This window comes from Talpa europaea (genome assembly GCF_964194135.1).
Source record: "Talpa europaea genome assembly, chromosome: 8".
Lineage (NCBI taxonomy): Eukaryota > Metazoa > Chordata > Mammalia > Eulipotyphla > Talpidae > Talpa > Talpa europaea.
Genome location: NC_140075.1, coordinates 12,964,423 through 12,969,545, shown reverse-complemented (window position 1 = coordinate 12,969,545; position 5,123 = coordinate 12,964,423). Strand labels below are relative to the sequence as shown.

Here is a 5,123-nt window from a genome sequence, read left to right as displayed (position 1 = left end):
ATGTTAGTGGTTGCTGTCACAGAAAATCTTTCTTCTGTAGTTGTTAATTCCAGAGGTGGGTTCTACAGTCCCACAGAATGCCCTGGCCATGGCTGGATCACCCACTTGGCTCCAAATCACTGGATTCCCCCACCTGGGATCCAACTGGCTGCCAGACAGGGGTCTGGCTTGTGGGGCTTTACAGCTCACCTCTGGCTGTGGGGGCAGCCCTTTCCCAGTTCCACACAGTCTAGGTGGATTTTGGACACAGATACCTGGTCTAAAATGGCGAGTCAGGAGGACATTTCCCTGCACCCATGGTCTAGAAATTAACAGTTGTAATTCATAAAACCTTGAGACATTTCATATTTTATTAAGGTAAATATTTTAATTATGTTTTACAAAGATGGCAAAAATGTTGGCAATGAATAGCCTCAGCATATGTTCATAATGGTCTGATTGAGCTTCTTAATTCAATACATATATTGCATTCTTATTATATCCCACAACTTTCATTAGGGGGTAAATTATAACAGTATAAACAATTAATGTTAACAAAGTTATTTATTGACAGAAAACATAAAAGTGCCAATCATTTGAACACTTTATAGTAGAGCAAGTTATCAACCCAGAAGTTCAAAGATCAAGATTCTGTCACCTCTTCTACTGTCCCTGGCTGGTCTCCAGATTTCCCTTGTGCCACATAGGACTCTCCTGGGCTGGAGGTAAGGTCAGCCTGACTCAGTCCTCACAGGGCAAACTCTTTGAGAGTGAGTGAATATCTGGTATCCAATTGGAACTACATTTTATCATGAAATATTTGGTGTGAACTTTTCAAAGATCAAGCATCACAGACAGGAAAGCAAAGGTCGATTCAGTTAGCAGAGAGGAGCTGAGGCCAGACAACAGCCACACCCACGGGCATTTCACTTCCCCAAATTATATCGTCTTCAAATCCTTTGCATCTTTATGTCTACACTAAATAATGGTATTATTTTATTGTACACTAACCTGTTGAGCTTTCTCATTTGAATATGTCCATAGAAACACAGACACTCTGGGTAAGAATCCCATGAGGTGCCCACAGGACTTGTCCCCAAATTCCCAGGCACCTAGGCAATTAAATAGATGGGGGAAATAGTGTGGGGTGATGCTGTGGTGCCATTCCTCAGCAATTTCTGGAAATATTAGAATTGATGTAGGTGACTGTTTTAATTTTGCTTTTATAAATATAACTTGTTAATTTATCTTATTTGTTTCCAAAAACCCCTATGCTTTACATTTTTGTAATATTTTAAATATTATTTAAAATATTTTAATATTTTAATGTTTAATAATTTTAAATATTGATGGGTAAATTATAACAGTATCAACAATTAATTTTAGCAATGTTATTTATCGACAGAAAACATAAAATGGCCAATCATTTGAACACTTTATAATATAGCAAGTTGTCAGCCCAGAAGTTCAAAGATCAGGATTCTGCCACCTCTTCTACAGTCCCTGCCTGATCTCCAAATTTCAATATTTAAAATTTTAATATTTAAAATATTAAAATTTTATTATTTGAAATTTTATGTAAAATATTTAAAACTTTATTTAATTTTTTTATTTAAAAGTTTATTTAAAATTTTATTATATAAAATACTAATATTTAATAATATTTAAATTAAAATATTTTAGATACTATTTGAATTTAAATATCTAAATATTTTTGAATTTATTGTTTAAAATATTTAAATATTGTTGTAATATTTTAGTAATCATACTGCACAGGTAATTAACATTCTTACTTCTAAGTGTGTTTATGGTAAATGCTGGCGGCACACACACCAGTGCTTTCAGAAGTGTCTCTACCACGTCACTTGTTGTTCTTATTGACAGTAGATGGTGACTATTCAGATTCTAACTTGTACCCTAAGGCCTTGTTGATGCTATGAAGGCCTCACTCACTAAGTACAGGGGCCTCGGCCCGAACAGTGGCCCCTGATCCCACAAGTGACCGAGAGTGTCAGTGACATTGGAGGGAAGCCGCCTTAGAGACTGGAGATGCTGCCCCAGTAACAGAACTACTGACAACTGAGATGAATCCCAACCATCACCTTTCTCGCCTGGGAGCTAAAGAAATGGAGACCAGCAAAGAATGGTTGGAAGTTCAGTTCCCTCCAGTATACACAGAATATCAAAGTGCACCTAAGTGTTAAAAAGAGGAACAATCAGTGTTAATAGAGCATATGAGCAGCAGACTATCCTGGCCATCTGAGACATAAAGTTTCATGAGGATATATGTTGCTTATATAATTGTAAAAACTTAAAAGGCAGTATAATGTGAAAATTTAAAATAAGTCTCCCATAAAGGGGACATGAAGTCATTTTCTCTATTACATTTTGGTGAGTCTCCTCTTCATCAGTCCCCCCACAGTGGACTTCATGGCTTCATTCCTCAGACTGTATATGACGGGATTAAAGGTGGGGGGCACCATCATGTAGAACATAGAAATGACCAGGTCAGACATGGACGGGGTCCCTGAGGTTGGCTTCAGATGAGCAAAGAATCCAGTGGAGAGAAACAGCATCACAACCAGCAGGTAGGGAAGGCAGGTGGAGTAGGCTTTGGCCTTCCCTTCTGTGGATGGAATCTTCCTGACAGCAGAGAAGATGTGCACATAGGAAATTATGATGAAAGTAAAACAGCACAAATCCATCACTGCACTGATGATAATGGGGACAAGTTCACTCATTAAATTTTCTGAGCAGGAAATAGCTAATAAATGGGGGATGTCACAGAAAAACTGGTGGACCACGTTGGACCCACAGTAGGACAAGGAGAAGGTTCCAGCTGTGTGTATCACAGCATAGTGACCCCAACCCAGCCAGGTCACAGCTGTCAGCTGCACACACCTGTCCCTGCTCACGATGACATCATAGTGCAGGGGGTGGCAGATGGCAGCTTAGCGGTCAAAGCTCATCATCGTGAGCAGGTGAAGCTCTGTAGTTGCTGAAATAATCATCATGAAGTCCTGCAGGACACAGCCTGGGAACGAGATGGAGCTGCTGTACCTCAGAGAGTTGACAATGGACTTGGGGACAATGGTTGAGATGAGGCAGAGGTCCGTGAAGGACAGACTCCTCAGGAAGAAGTACATGGGGGTGTGGAGGTGCCGATCCAGGGCGGTGATGAGGATGATGAGCCCGTTCCCCTGCAGGGTGCACAGGTAGACCAGGGAGAAAAACAACGGGTGCAAGAAGCCCATGGTCCCCTTGGTGGGGAAGCCCAGGAGGACAAATTCTGTCACGGCCGTGAGATTGGTCACCCTGGAGCCGTCATCTGTGTAATAAATGTGGGGAGGTAGAAATCACCACTGCCCTGTCTCTGCAGACTGAAGATAACTGGGCTTCTCATAAGACGATCCACCACTGGTGCTCCCATGTCTCCATCTCTAGTCATTCTCTGAGTACTGTGTCCTGACAAACTACTATATTTCCAGTTCTTCTGAAAGAAATTTGTTATGTTTTCAAAACATCTCATGTTAGAAACACTGAGATTGGACACTTCCCCTTTCCCTCAGAAACCGCCAGACTGTCCTACCACATCTCTCCATAACCTGCCCAGCATCGTTGTTATTCATGTTGCTCCCACACCCTCAGCCCCTCAGGATCCCGGGTCAGGCCTGTCCAGAGCTAAAGCCACATCTGAGGAGGAAACTCACTGAACCTCCTCCCTCCACCTAGAAACCTTCAATCCATGTCTTGCCCTCGCGACACTCACTGTAGAGACCTCTAACATCTGCACTCGTGTCAAGGACTCAGTAGACACTCGGCAGCCATGTGGGTCTGCTAGACTCAAAGGGCCTGATGGGCCGCCATCTTGGGTGCATGGAGCTCTGCCCTCCAATACGAGGAGAGAACAGCATGGTCAGTTATTGGAGTAGAGGACACCAGACAACGCAGACTCCTTTGAAATTAAGCAAGAGCAGGAGCTGATGACCTTGAGAAACAGCTACATCGGGAGGTATGACGGGAAGGCCAGACCCCAGAGACTGGGCAGTGGGATACCTTGTCAATAAGACTGGCAACATGGCGGGCCTGGGGTCTGGTTTCCATTACACCAGTTTGTGGAGTAGAAAAAAATATCTGGTCACAGACTCATGACCCCCTGAAGCCCTCGGTGAGTATACACATTTTCATTGTCACCCCCTGTGTCTCCAACGGGTGCTGTGGGATGACGCTACCACTATGCAGGCAGGGTCTGCTCTTTCCCCAGCATCTTGCTCTTATGGGTGACTGCACAACCCCCACTGGTCACTGCAGTGTTGTCAATCCAAATGCCATGCAGTCCCCAGCACATATGCAGACACTCATGAAAGGAGTTTTCTTAACATCCACATTCTGCGATGATGCTTCTCAGGTCACTGGTCACCACACTCCTGCTCTGTGGGCCCTGGCTGTGGGCACCGAGACACCAGCTTGTCCCGCTGTGATTTCCCATTAAAGGACCTTCCTCCATCTCTAGTGTCTCCTGCAGAGTCTGCTCCTGGGTCACACCCACATGTCCCTCCTGCAGGATTGGCTCATCTACCCCGGGTCACTCCCAGCCACTCTGTCCCCCTCAGACTCATGCACATCTGTGCAGGGAGGAGGTCCGTCTGGGGCTGAGCTGGACCGTCTGTGCATGTGGCTGTCCCTGCAGGTCCCAGGGCCCCTGGTCCCCCGGGTGCAGGTTTGTTCCTCCCCCCAGGCCCGTGTGTGAGTGGGGATGCCTGGACACGGTTCAGCCCTGTCTGCTCCTCTCCCCAATCTCATCCCCACCCCCTGTGGGGTGACGGAGGGGCAGGCCCTGGGGAGGAAGGATTTTAGGATAATGTGCAGATATGAAAAAACTGTTATAGGTTCGTGGAAATGACCCAGATGTTTGAAGAACAAAAGTAATCAGTTTAGGACACGCTGTCATCAGGGGCCTGGGATTCTTCTGAATGATGTAAAACATAAACGTCTCATGACAAATTTATCCGTGACACATCTCTGCCCCTGGCCCTGATCAGATACTGGGACTCCTGCATGCCACAGTGTCAGGGAGTGATGAGGTCAGATCCCCCCAAAGTGCGTGTCCAGTAATGGACACAGTCGTGGCCGTGCCATGTGTT

The 5,123-nt window shown here is 44.9% G+C and overlaps 1 pseudogene across 1 annotated transcript; it reads right to left on the bottom strand.

Moving 5' to 3' along the window:
- Nucleotides 1-2,360: 2,360 nt before the first annotated feature.
- Nucleotides 2,361-3,233, bottom strand: LOC311175166 (olfactory receptor 14A16-like; annotated as a pseudogene). Its single transcript has one exon. The product of its transcript is annotated as an olfactory receptor 14A16-like (transcript).
- Between the last annotated feature and the right edge of the window lie 1,890 nt (nucleotides 3,234-5,123).